A 15,091-nucleotide genomic window follows, 5' to 3' on the forward strand; every position below is an offset into this window, starting at 1 on the left:
CAGTTCCTTGGACGTTGTTGTGGGGTCTTTTGTGACCTCTTGGATGAGTCGTCGCTGCGCTCTTGGGGTAATTTTGGGCGGCCGGCCACTCCTGGGAAGGTTCACCACTGTTCCATGTCTTCGCCATTTGTGGATAATGGCTCTCACTGTGGTTCGCTGGATTCCCAAAGCTTTGGAAATGGCTTTATAACCCTTTCCAGACTGATAGATCTCAATTACTTTCTTTCTCAATTGTTCCTGAATTTCTTTGGGTCTCGGCATGATGTGTAGCTTTTAAGGATCTTCTGGTGGACCTTACTGTGTCAAGCAGCTCCTATTTAAGTGATGCCTTGATTGTGAACAGGTGTGGCAATAATCAGGCCTGGGTGTGGCTAGAGAAATTGAACTCAGGTGTGGACAACCACAGTTATAGTATGTTTTAACAAGGGGGGCAATCACTTTTTCACACAGGGCCATGATGGTTTGGATTTTTTTCACCTTTAATAATAAACACCTTCATTTACAAATTGCATTTTGTGTTTACTTGTGTTGTCCTTGACTATTGTTTAAATTGGTTTGATGTTCCGAAACACTTAAGTGTGACAAACATGCAAAGGAACAGGAAATGAGGAAGGGGGCAAACACTTTTTCACACCACTGTATTAGAGGAGAGGATAGACAGTTATGTGCAGAATGGCTCTACTGCGCAAATCGCCCTATATAGACTGCGGCTGCTTAAAGAGCCAAAGCACGGCGGGGGACTCGATGCACGTGGCCGGTCATCCGCGATTGCGGGCACGAGAGCAGGAATAGGGAGTTTTGTGTGTAAATACACAAATCCCCCTGTCAGGAGAGGAGAAACAGATTGTGTGCACAACCTTGTAATCGTCAGTTAAAGCAGAGGTTCACACAAAAATTGAACCTCCACTTTTCGGAAAAAAACTTCCCCCCTCCAGTGTCACATTTGGCACCTTTCAGGGGGGAGACAGGTATTTACACCTACTTCCGGGTATAGACTCCCATGGGAGTCTATGCTTCTTCCCATCCCCCCTCGCTGTCTGCTGGGACACACATGGGTCCCAGAGACAGCAGGGACCATTCAGATTGCACAGAACGACTCACGCGTGCGCAGTAGGCAACCGGGAAGTAAAGCCGCAAGGCTTTATTTCCTGATTCGCTTACTGAAGATGGTGGCGGCAGCATCCGAGGACCGAGTGACGGTTCAGCCTCAAGTGCTGACATCGCTGGACCCTGAGACAGGTGAGTGTCCTTATTTTGAAAGTCAGCATCTGCAGTATTTGTAGCTACTGACTTTAAAAAAAAAAAGTTTGAGAGCTGGATTTAAAATTTTCTGACAACAAAATCCGATCGGAATTTTTACAATCGTGTGTAGAGAATTCCGATGCACAAAGTGCCACGCATGCTCAGAAAAAAATTGGAGATGAAAGCTATTGGCTCCTGGCCTCTACGTAGTCCCGTCGTACGTTACGAACATCACCTCGTTCCGAACGATCGGATTTTCCGACAACTTTGTGTGGCCGTGTGTATGCAAGACTAGTTTAGTCCAAAATCCATTGGAAAAAGTAGTTTTTAATGTGACTGCGACTTTATGGAGACAGTTCTGACACTTTTGGTGCAATTTTGGAACCACTCACATTTGTACAGCTATCAGTGCAACTAAAAATGCACTGATTACTGTGTAAATGTAACTGGCAGTAAAGGGGTTAATCACTAGGTAGTGCTGTAGGGGTTAAGTGTGTCCTAGGGAGTGATTCTAACTGTGGGGGGGGGGGCTACCTGTAATCAGCTCCCTGTAATCAGGAGCGGTGATCGGTGAGCAGAAGGGATCTCACCGCTCCAGGAGCACACATGCAGACTGTAAACTGTCTCTTCGGATGGGAAGCCAGAGATGCTGGCTATTACCACTAGCAGCAGATGAAAAACAAGCTCTGGACTGCCACACTCTTCAGAAGACCACTTTTTTTTATTGGAAAATCACATCACAACTCAACAAACACAGCGAACAAGAACAAGTACATTCATATGTAGTGCTTATTCATATGAATAAGCACTACAGCTAGCGTAAAACGTCAAAAAGCAATTTTTCCTTGTTCTCTGTGTTTGCTGAGCTGTGATGTGATTTTCCAATAAAAGAAAGTGGTCTTCTGAAGAGTGCGGCAGTCCAGAGCTTGTTTTTCGTCTGTTGCGAGTGTCGTACTGATCACCACTTTCAATTACAGGGAACTGTGATCAGTGTCTTTAAGCAGAATTCTTCCTCACCGTGAAATGATCGCGGGTTACCCCCGCGGACATTGAGTCTGTGAGACCCGCGCTCACGGAGCTCCTGGCGGGCGCGTCCGTGCCTGCAAGCTGCCACTTAAAGGGCCACGTACAGGTACGTTAATACAGTTCCTCTAAGCTCCTTATTTAGCTATAACCATAGGTTAAGTGATAAAAAAAGGATTACTTTTTTATAATTTTAGTTTGATATATATACAGTGGTGTGAAAAAGTGTTTGCCCCCTTCCTCATTTCCTGTTCCTTTGCATGTTTGTCACACTTAAGTGTTTCGGAACATCAAACCAATTTAAACAATAGTCAAGGACAACACAAGTAAACACAAAATGCAATTTGTAAATGAAGGTGTTTATTATTAAAGGTGAAAAAAATCCAAACCATCATGGCCCTGTGTGAAAAAGTGATTGCCCCCCTTGTTAAAACATACTATAACTGTGGTTGTCCACACCTGAGTTCAATTTCTCTAGCCACACCCAGGCCTGATTATTGCCACACCTGTTCACAATCAAGGCATCACTTAAATAGGAGCTGCTTGACACAGTAAGGTCCACCAGAAGATCCTTAAAAGCTACACATCATGCCGAGACCCAAAGAAATTCAGGAACAATTGAGAAAGAAAGTAATTGAGATCTATCAGTCTGGAAAGGGTTATAAAGCCATTTCCAAAGCTTTGGGAATCCAGCGAACCACAGTGAGAGCCATTATCCACAAATGGCGAAGACATGGAACAGTGGTGAACCTTCCCAGGAGTGGCCGGCCGCCCAAAATTACCCCAAGAGCGCAGCGACGACTCATCCAAGAGGTCACAAAAGACCCCACAACAACGTCCAAGGAACTGCAGGCCTCACTTGCCTCAGTTAAGGTCAGCGTTCATGCCTCCACCATCAGGAAAAGACTGGGCAAAAATGGCCTGCATGGCAGAGTTCCAAGGAGAAAACCACTGCTGAGCAAAAAGAACATCAAAGCTCGTCTCAATTTCTTCACAACACATCTTGATGATCCCCAAGACTTTTGGGACAACATTCTGTGGACCGATGAGACAAAAGTGGAACTCTTTGGAAGGTGTGTGTCCAAGTATATCTGGCGTAGAAGGAACACTGCATTTCATAAAAAGAACATTATACCAACAGTAAAATATGGTGGTGGTAGTGTGATGGTCTGGGGCTGTTTTGCTGCTTCAGGACCTGGAAGACTTGCCATGATAAAAGGAACTATGAATTCTGCTGTCTACCAAGAGATCCTGAAGGAGAATGTCCGACCATCTGTTCGTGTACTCAAGCTGAAACGAACTTGGGTTCTGCAGCAGGACAATGATCCTAAACACACCAGCAAGTCCACCACGGAATGGCTGAAGAAAAACAAAATGAAGACTTTGGAGTGGCCTAGCCAAAGTCCTGACCTGAATCCTATTGAGATGTTGTGGTATGACCTTAAAAAGGCCGTTCATGCTCGAAAACCCCCTAATGTAACTGAATTAGGACAATTCTGCAAAGATGAGTGGGCCAAAATTCCTCCAGGACGCTGTAAAAGCCTCATTGCACGTTATCACAAACGCTTGGTTGCAGTTGTTGCTGCTAAGGGTGGCCCAACCAGTTATTAGGTTTAGGGGGCAATCACTTTTTCACACAGGGCCATGATGGTTTGGATTTTTTTTCACCTTTAATAATAAACACCTTCATTTACAAATTGCATTTTGTGTTTACTTGTGTTGTCCTTGACTATTGTTTAAATTGGTTTGATGTTCCGAAACACTTAAGTGTGACAAACATGCAAAGGAACAGGAAATGAGGAAGGGGGCAAACACTTTTTCACACCACTGTATATATATACATACACATATATAATATATATATATATATATATATATATATATATATATATATATATATATATATATATTTAATAAATATATTAATCCATACCTAGTATCATACCGTATTTGTAGAGGCCATTCCTCGGGGCTAGGTGATTTATATTTATATATATATATATATATATATACCCCACATTTTGGGTTGTCCCCAGAAAAGTAATAGAAGGGAAATATTTCAATGTGGACACTAGTGATCTGGGGCTCCCCAAGTAATTCTCTTAATTTGCGGGGATTTCCTCCCACTTCCTATTTGGCTATGGAACAGGAAGTGAAGGGGAATCTCCGCAATGGGACACGGGGGGTCAAAAAAAAATTGGACAGAGGTTATATCCCTCCCTTGAGCTATCCAAAATGAAAGAAAAAGTTTTGCCTATACTTCTACTTTAAGTCTACAGGTCTCAGGCTATCCCAGTTGTGAGATTAAAGTATTTGCAGATTTTACCCATGCTGTAGAGAGAATTTCTAGTTCTGCATGAACATCTGCTTTCACGTGTCTATTTTTGCATTTTCATAACTGGTACATATTTCTAAGGTTTTTTAGATTGATACAAACAATACAACAATACAGCATGTAATTTCATGAGATCAAATTCAAGTACTGAATATTTCATGTAGCAAACAACAGATTAGCATTCTATATCACAACTCAGGAGCAGTGACTTGTGATCACACGCCTTTCTCCATTCAGCATGTAAATATTTGTTGCCTTTTATGTGGTACAGAACATTCCCCCCCCTGTGCCAAGTGGAAGAGGAATGCAAAAAAAACTGGACAAACTTCACATTGTGTTAATAATTGCAAAAGGCCTTGTTTGGTTTTGCTCTCATCTCAGATCTACATTTTGTTCTATCTTTGAATTCCAGTTAATATTTAATGCAGATACACTGGCAAGCGCTATTGCCAAAAATGTCTAGTTTATCTGTCAGCTTCTCATACACATAAAATTATCTACTCAAAAATATACTACAATAGAAACAAAAACGCTGCCTATTATTATTATTATTATTATTATTATTATTTTAAAGGGGTTGTCCATTCTCTTACTTCCTACCTTAAAAGATGACTAAGGGGTTGATTTACTAAAAGGCAAATAGACTGTTGAACTTTGTAAGTGCAGTTGTGCCAACGCTTAGTATCTGAGGCGACCTTACCTTTAGTAACTCAACAATATTTTGTCTAAAACAAAAAAAAAAAAATGATTCATCCAACTTGCACCTACCCATTTCAATTCACAAATGGTCCCACTATAGGTTTTCGTTTGTTTTTGTTTTTTTTAACCACTTAAGCCCTGGACCATTTGGCTGGCCAAAGACCAGAGCATTTTTTGCGATTCGGCACTGCGTCGCTTTAACTGACAATTGCGCGACGTGGCTCCAGAACAAAATTGACGTCCTTTTTTTTTCCACAAATAGAGCTTTCTTTTGGTGGTATTTTATCACCTCTGCAATTTAAATTTTTTGCGCTATAAACAAAAAAATAGCGACAATTTTGAAAAAAAAATGCATTATTTTTTTACTTTTTGCTATAATAAATATCCCCCAAAAATATATAAAAAAACATATTATTTTCCTCAGTTTAGGCCGATACATATTCTTCCACATATTTTTGGTAAAAAAAAATTGCAATAAGGGTTTATTGATTGGTTTGCACAAAAGTTATAGCGTCTACAAAATAGGGGATAGTTTTATGGCATTTTTATTATTATTATTTTTTTACTAGTAATGGCATCTATAAGGGAATACTTATTAAGGTTACCAAAAAGATATACTAGGTTAAAGGTCTAAGATAATATGCTTAGGCGTGCATTTCACTAAGTTCAGAATTAAGATGCAAGATGTTGACATATTAGGAAGCATCTGTCTGCGGTAAGAGGTACAAAGCTAAGATAGGACTGGTTACGCAAGAATATGGTCAGTCAGCAGATGTTGAAATGACGAAATTACTATCAGAAGACTGTATTTCACCTTTGACTTAGATAATGTCATGAGTTTAAGAAAAATGTCGATGTATGTATGAATTACCTGATTGGTTAAACCACAGGGCTGTCCTTCAGCTCAAACTAAATAAAACTGTTGTGTGTGCTTCAATATGCACATTCATTATTCACGTACAATAGTGTGTATGTGTAATGTTTTGTCCACCGGTGAAAGGGACCTCCGCCCTTCAATCCTAGCCTAGGCTACCAGGGGTTACTTACAGAAGACGAGCAACCTAACAGTTTTGGTACCAGAAAAGTGGGGTTCGTCTTGCGACAGGTAAGTCACTTTACTCTTTTTTACCTGATTGGTGAATGGTGTAAACACTTACTCTGTCCGGGCGGCCGCTACGAACTTAGTTTAAAATTAAAAGAAGTAACTGTGCCTTCGCGGTGGACTAGGCTGGTCCCTCGGGAGGTTAAAAGGGCTCGCAAGGAATTTATAGGTTTAGGGGAGTCCGACTAGGTTGGTCTGACTTAAAACTATTGGTGATAGTATTTTTAACACGGGAAGTAGTAGATTACGCCCGTGACAAAGGGATTGGTGGAGTGGACGCCCATTTGAAAAAAATTTTTTTTTTTAAAAAGTGCACTATAAATTGATAAATGTATTGCAATACGGTTATGTCATGTCTTAAAGTATATTAAGAATATGTCTGTTTCTCTCTAGGTACACGTGTAAGTATATAGAGTATAAGTTTTAATATAGAGTATAAGGAAAATAATTGTTGTTGTTTAAATAAGTGCAGAATATGAGGAGCCCTCTTGTAGTGACATAGCATCCGCCTGCCCCCATTGCACGTTAGGTCTACTCTTCCTAAGAATAGATGACAAGTGGATTTTACTGACCACCAGACCAGGGGGGTTCTCTTGCAGACTTGGTGTAAGAGGGGTATATCCCGCCACCAGGAAAAATTTACCCTTCATCGTATATTAAGGGTAAATCTTCATAGTTTTATATAAGTCCATCTGCCCCAAAAAAGATCAGGGATCCTACTCCCAGACCAGAGACCGGATTGTTGGACAAACCAGGTGTTATCACCTGTGTCCTGCCACTAGACACACACTGCCCAGACTACTAGATGGGGAATTCTGCAGCAACCCAAGCCATGGCCACCCCATCACCCTATGAATTTGTCAGTAATATGATCCCTGGCCCCCAGGTAGAACCATTTTGGACACAAGTTCGGGAAAGGTGTCACCAATTGGGAATCCATGACCCAGGACCCCAAGGTCCTTGTTCAGAGGAAGACTGGCAAGAAGTCAGTAAAATTTGTCAGGTACATAAGCATTCTTATCCTCCCTGCAAAGGGGCTGACCCACAATACATGAAGGATTGTTTCTGTGCATGGAACAAATGCCTTGGAAAATATAGGCAATTGTGGACAGCAAGGACATTGGAAATCCCAGTGCCCTTATAGGACTGGACAGATTAGAGCAAGAGGCAGAGGCAGGGGATTTAACCCCCAGACCCGCCCACAGTATCCCCGTTATCTGCCATACCAGAACCCTCGTCAACCACTACCCCAATATCCTACACAGCCACAAATAATGCACCGAGGGAAACTCTGTTGGTATTAATGGGACACCTGTCACCCATCCCATCACTCCACCACTGACTGTAGCCACTCCAGAAGGACAGAAATTATGTACCCAAACTTTTGCCGTCTTGTCCTCATGCCCTGTGCCCCTTATGGGACGAGACCTCTTGGCACAACTGTGTATTACCATTAAGTTTAATAAAGAAGGTTCCCTTACCGCTAGTTCACCATTATGTGACTTACATGGCCCTAAGCGACATGCACACAGAGGGTTCCCAAAAAGACATGCACACAGGAGTTTCTTTCTAATGATACCTTCCTCCCTTGACCATCACACAATTTGGGCAGAAAACAAAGGTAGTGTGGGCTTTATTAATTGCACACCATATGCACCCCAAATGCGATCAGATGCAGGGATACAATATCAAAAACAGTATCCCCTACCCCCAGAGAAAGTCCAAGGCATCTCCCCTCAAATTAATGATTACATATCAAAAGGTATCCTGAGACCAATCATCAGTCCCTGGAACACACCCATTTACCCTGTAAAGAAGGCCAGTGGCGAGTGGAGACTCGTCCAAGACCTCAGAGCAGTAAACAAACAAGTGATTCCCCTCCCACCCCTAGTCTCAGACATCACTTTTATTTTCTCATGCATACCGGCAGACTCTCTATGCTACACAGTAATTGATTTAGCGAATGCTTTCTTTAGCATTCCCATTGCAGAGGAAGCCCAACCTATGTTTGCTTTCTCCTGGGCCGGGGGCCAACTAACCTGGCAAGGGTATGTAGACAGTCCAGCCGCCTTCTCTATGGTACTCAACGAGACTGTCAAGTCTTGGACTTCTGAGCGTGGGTCGGTACTAATACAGTATGTGGACGACCTGCTCCTGTGCAGTCGAACTGCTGAAGATTGTGCGGTCGATTCAACATCACTGTTACAACACCTAGCTCACGCCGGGCATCTAGCCTCAAGGAAGAAAATACAATGGTGCCAGCCACAGGTAGAATACCTAGGGTGCATTCTAAAGGAAGGAACAAGGCTGGTGTCACCTAAACGTGCCGCAGCCCTACAAGCTCTCAGTCCGCCAAAAGACGAGGCCGCCCTACTCTCATTTTTGGGTGCAATTGTATATTGCCGCCAATGGATCCCTGACTGTTCTCACTATGATGGTATCCTACGAGAGGCTACTGGGTCAACCGCCCCTAAATTGATAGACTGGACAGAGGACAGACTAAAAGCTTTTAAAGCCTTACTACACAGTTTGTCATGTGCACCCGCCCTGGGATTGGTAGACTATGGTAAAGCTTTTCAGCTGTACTGTGTAGTTTCAGGAAGCTCTTTTGCCGCCGTGCTAACACAACAACATGGATCAGGGTATCGCCCTGTCTCATATCTATCAAAAAAAAAAAAAAAAAAAAAAAAAAAAACTCCCCATCCAAGTACAGGGAATGCCATTCTGTCTCCAAAATCTTGCTGCCTGTGCAATGGCTGTACAAGATGCAAACAAATTAGTGCTAGGTCACCCATTGACTCTCTATACCACTCATTCAGTCACGCATCTTATTCAGAACATGAATACCCAACATATGACCTCGCAAAGACTTAGTGGTTATGAGATAACACTGATGAACACTGATAACCTCACACTCAAATATGTGCCTGCCAGCAACCCCGCTGTGCGCCTTTTGCATTCCATGTTGCGTTTACCACATGACCCAGACATTATACATGACTGTTCGGAAAAGGTTGCTGCTATTACCAGTCCCAGACCGGATCTCACTGACACCCCTATCTCAGGTGCAGAGGATGTTTTCGTTGACGGTAGCTGCTCACGTCCCTCTGACTCCACCTTTTTAACCGGTTATGCAGTTGTTCAACTACCAGACATCGTACTGGAGGCAAAATCATTACCTCCTTCTTCAGCCCAGGTAGCAGAGTTAGAAGCCCTCACTAGGGCCTGCATTCTATTCACCGGTAAAGAGGTGAACGTCTACACAGACAGTAGATATGCTTTTGGAGTGGTGCATGATTTTGGTGTGATATGGGCCAATAGAGGTTTTAAAACAGCAGACAACAAAATAATTGCCAACTCCACACAGATTAGTGCTCTCCTCCAAGCCATTCTTCTTCCAAAAAAGGTAGCCATAATTAAAGTAAAGGCACACTCCTCTGACAGCGGTCGTGTTTCAAAAGGGAATGCTCTTGCTGACAGAGAAGCTAAAAGAGCTGCTGCCTTTTCCCCTAACCCACCTGCCCCCACAACAATGTTTTTCAAGGAACACTTCGCAGCACCTAACTTTAAAACTGTCATAGCACAGATGCAATCAATGGCCACAGAAGATGATGTCCATTTTTGGACAAAGGAAGGATTGACCAAAGACCCTGAAGGTCTTTGGTCAAAAGAGGGGAAGATCCACATGCAAGAACAAAACTATCACCCTTTGAGGTCCTCATGGGAATCCCCGCAAACATAGAATTACCCCCATTAGACCAAGACACTGATATTGACATTTATTCCCAACAGGAAATGTACGTGAAAAACCTGGTAATTATGCTTCATGAAATGAACGAACAAGTTTCTGTCACCTTTTTCCCTCTTCCCACAGAACCAACGCATCCCTTCATCCCTGGGGATAAAGTGCTGATCAAACAATTAGCACAAAGAAAGAGTATCGGACCGGCTTTCTCAGGACCATGGAAGGTGGAAAAGGTATCCAGGACCGCAGTGTTAACAGACCTAGGAAACACCTGGATCCACGCCAGCCGTCTTAAAAAGTGTCCCCAGCTTCCCTCGACTCCAGAGCCCCTGGCAGTGACAGAGAGCAGCAACTCCCAAGAACAAGATCTACAAGAAGTTCAGAGAGGCATAGAACAAATTTCCCTGGAAGATCCCACACCCCTCAAAAGGACAAAACAGAGCCAACAACTGCCGGGATGAGAAACGAAGAAGAAGAACAGAACTCTTAGATAACAAATAATCAGAACTTTAAAAAAACAAAGATGCTTTCTCCATCAGTGTCAGGGAAGGCTGTATGCCTTTGGGGTAGTCTGGTACTATTTGTATTCCTGCCCACATGGTTTATAGCCAACTGTATATATCATCCAGAAGACTTAGGTCTATTAAAAGGGATATGTGGACCACCTAAGATGAATAATACCCCCGGCCAAAGACATAGTAGAAGTATTGTACCCGTTAATGAGTCACCTAAGGGACTGACTAACAAGATGTTACTACTAAAATTCAAATATAGCTATGCTCAAAAATCTGGTTTTGAGAAATGCTGGATTTGCAGCAAGCTACATCCCAGTACAGCTAGAATCCCTCTCATGGCAGTCCCCTTGAATTTTACCCCCCTCCTTAATGGAACACCCCCTATCGTCCTAACGAATGTTACTAGGACCCGTCCAAATAAAACCCTCACTTTCCAAATTATAGGTAGAAGCCACTTCCCAGACTGGTGTTTCCGACTGGGAAACACCACAGATGGAGCCGAGGTTTGCAAACAAGCAAAACTTAACATTTCAATGACATCATTTAACAGTCCTTCTTTCTTCCATACTTCAGATCCCACCCTAAATGCCACCTTTTTAGACTTTCTTAGCTCCAGTACCAAGACTACAATACACCAATTAATGTCAATACTGGTGCTCTCTGGCCTTTCTGATACTCTTAGGAACGTGTTCCATAAACGACCCCTAGCTCTAGGAAATACCATATATATATGCTGCGGCAAACTCTGTCACCCCTGGATCCCAACCAAACCCCAGGGGTGGTGTTACCTTGCAGCCCTGGTTCCTATCATGGGGGTATTAGGGGATAACAAGGGAAGTCACCTCCTTGAAGCCAGCATGCATCCTAGATATCCCCTTAGACACCGTAATAAACGAGAATTGTTTTTAGAAAAAGATATGGCCTGGGCATGGTTCCCTTCCTGGACAGGGTGGGGAATTGACCTAATGAAAAGATTAAATAATTACACTGGCATAATTGATGAGATTCTGGAGGAAAATTCTGATGACATAACCAAACTAAATCTAGAAACTAGGGCAATTAGGAAGCAACTAGAACTACATGAGTTGGCTATAGAAAGTATGAGTGCAGCCCTTACTGGCCTCTGTGAGACTACTGAGGATTATGAGTGCTGTACCTGGATTCATAATACCAGCATCGAAGTCCCAGACTACTATGACGTTATTGCCCAACACAGGGAAGAGGTAAATAAACTACAGAAAGAGGCAAGGAACATAGGAAAAAACTGGGATCCCTTCTCGAGCAGTTTTAGTTTTGGGGGATTAATATCTTGGCTCCGAAATGCTGCCATGACAATTGTCACTGTGATTCTCTTCATTCTATTTTTATATGCCTGTTATAAGATAATCAAATGTTTATGTAAAAAGGGAAACACGGTCGCTCCGAAGGATCTGAAACTCACTTCCATTGTTAAGGATCCAACGGTATGGTATAGAAACCAAGAGCACAAGGGTTCGGAGTATGAAGCCTGTGCTATTAAATTAGAAAAGGAATGATCATTATGTAAATCACAGAATGATCAAAGGAAGGATTATAAGGGAATACTTATTAAGGTTACCAAAAAGATATACTAGGTTAAAGGTCTAAGATAATATGCTTAGGCGTGCATTTCACTAAGTTCAGAATTAAGATGCAAGATGTTGACATATTAGGAAGCATCTGTCTGCGGTAAGAGGTACAAAGCTAAGATAGGACTGGTTACGCAAGAATATGGTCAGTCAGCAGATGTTGAAATGACGAAATTACTATCAGAAGACTGTATTTCACCTTTGACTTAGATAATGTCATGAGTTTAAGAAAAATGTCGATGTATGTATGAATTACCTGATTGGTTAAACCACAGGGCTGTCCTTCAGCTCAAACTAAATAAAACTGTTGTGTGTGCTTCAATATGCACATTCATTATTCACGTACAATAGTGTGTATGTGTAATGTTTTGTCCACCGGTGAAAGGGACCTCCGCCCTTCAATCCTAGCCTAGGCTACCAGGGGTTACTTACAGAAGACGAGCAACCTAACAGCATCGATCAGTGATTTTTATTGTGAGTGCAACATTATGGCGTACAGATCGGACACTTTTGGTGCAATTTTGGAACCACTCACATTTATACAGCGATCAGTGCAATTAAAAATGCACTGATTATTGTGTAAATGTGACTGGCAGTGAAAGGGTTAACCACTAGGTGGTGCTGTAGGGGTGTGTCCTAGGGAGTGATTCTAACTGTGGGGGGGGGGCTACCTGTAAACAGCTCCCTGTAATTACAGGGTGCGGTCATCAGTGTCAGTGTTATTAGGCAGAATGGAGAAATACTTATTTAAATCAGCATTTCCCATTCTTCCTTACCGTGAGATGATCGCGGGTATCCCGGGGACATAGAGTCCGCGGGACCTGCGGTAACGCTCACGGAGCTCCCGGTGGGCACGGGAGTGCCCACAAGCTGCCTCTTAAAGGGCCACGTACAGGTAGGTTAATCTGCCTGTACGTGCCCTTCTGCCGACGTATATCTGCGTGAGGCGGACGGGAAGCGGTTAAATTAAATATTTAACTTATTTTTAACTTATTTATTAGAGTGTATCTAAAAGGTTATTATTTTCTTATAGGACACAGATGGAAAAAAAACTGAATGAGGTTTTAAGAATTCAATACTCAATAATATTCAATATCCAAAATGAAAAAAAGGTTGACTTTAAACATTTAATTTTTTTTTATATTTTTTGTAAGTTTAAAGTGGTGAAAGTTATTACCTACTAAGTTCACTCGCCTGAAGATTAGACATGTGCACACTGAAATATTTTGTTTCCTAATTTCAGTTTCATAAATAAATGCATTTAGTTACTCCCAAAATTCGTTTTTTTTTTTGTTAAAAAATGCATTCGCCCAAAAAATCCAAATTAATTAAGGTTAAATCTGTCAATTGAAGGCTTATGGTGTCTGTTGGATGTTCTAAGAACATTTGACAAAGCAGCTAAACTGTACAATGCTGCAATAGTACATTTCCAGTCGAATGCTCCACCCACGAGCTATAGTAGAATTCTAAGCCCTTGTACACACAGTCGGAGATTCCGACAACCAAATCCGTCGGATTTTGTCCGACGGATTTTGTCCGAAACTGTTGCATACACACGGTCGGACAAAGTTGTCGGAAAATCCGACGTGATGACGTTATTTCGTTACGACGGGACTACGTTCATGCTAGTAGCCAATAGCTTTGGTGTAGGAATTTGATCTGAACATGCGTGGCACTTTGTACGATCGGAATTCTCTACACATGATCGGAGTATGTCCGATCGGAGCATTTTGTCGGAAAATTTTTACCAACAAGTTGGAAAACTTGGTCCGTCGGATACTCCGACGGAAACAGTCCGATGGAGACCACACACAGTTGGAATATCCGACAAAGCGGTCCGATCGGACACATTCCGTCGGAATCTCCGACCGTGTGTACAAGGGCTTAGGATTGTAGTCAAACAACATTAGAATTCCTCTATAGCCTATGGGCGGAGCATTTTACTGGAAATGTCTGCTCGCTGCAATCACATGTTTTTGGCTGCTTTGTCGAATCTTCATGCCTCTATAATGTCGAATCTTTTCTCTCTATGTTGAATAATCTTGGACTAATAGAGTTAGGTTAGGCACATTCAACCGCAGGTTCGATAAACACAGATCGCTATTGTCACCGCCAGGTCAAACCTTCTATCTATCCATATCAAGCTGTTGTTGCAATGATACAAAATTATATTGGATACGAAAATAAAGCATTTTTTTTTTTATTTTAGATCTTTTGGATTTTGGATTCTGTGCATTCGTTATCGTTTGTTAAAAAGCACACAAAAATCCCTGAAATTAGGACAAAAATGCATTTGGATGAAAACGAATGCACATGTCTACTGAAGATACATAAGAAAAATGTCTCAATGAAATGATACCAAGAATATATGCATAATGGAGTAAAGGGCATTTTCATTAAGCAACAACTCTATGAGCATTTTGGACCTGTTTGACAACTTATAAATAAAAGACATTTTTCTTTTATTCTACAAATTATGTACCAAGCAGAGAGCTCAGAGGTGAAAAATAAAATCTATTTTTAATGATTTTGGCCAAGGCGAAATTTTAAAAATGCATTTAATATTAATGTCACAAGATTCATTCTTTCAAAATGCTTATATCAGGTGTAGTAGTACCATGGAAGGACATTAATGGTCTATTCAAGCTCGCCAAAAAGAAAATATATCATTTATATATACATTTATTTAAGGGATTTCTGAGACAAATATAATGCTATGGCTACCATTTCTGACCTTGTTATTTTTATTACTATTCACGATTTATATAGCGCCAACAGTTTACGCAGTGCTTTACCATGTAGAGGGGGGACAGTACACTTACA

At 41.8% G+C, this 15,091-nt stretch overlaps 1 long non-coding RNA gene across 1 annotated transcript; it reads left to right on the forward strand.

The window, feature by feature from the left end:
• Window positions 1-5,912: 5,912 nt before the first annotated feature.
• On the forward strand, window positions 5,913-12,616 carry LOC143934469 (uncharacterized). The gene is made up of 2 exons (XR_013263274.1): window positions 5,913-6,404; window positions 10,276-12,616. It is a non-coding gene; the product is annotated as an uncharacterized LOC143934469 (long non-coding RNA).
• The last annotated feature ends 2,475 nt before the right edge of the window (window positions 12,617-15,091 follow it).

Source organism: Lithobates pipiens, unplaced genomic scaffold, assembly GCF_037356315.1.
Source record: "Lithobates pipiens isolate NorthernLeopardFrog02 unplaced genomic scaffold, aLitPip1_a1.2 Scaffold_27, whole genome shotgun sequence".
Taxonomy (NCBI): domain Eukaryota; kingdom Metazoa; phylum Chordata; class Amphibia; order Anura; family Ranidae; genus Lithobates; species Lithobates pipiens.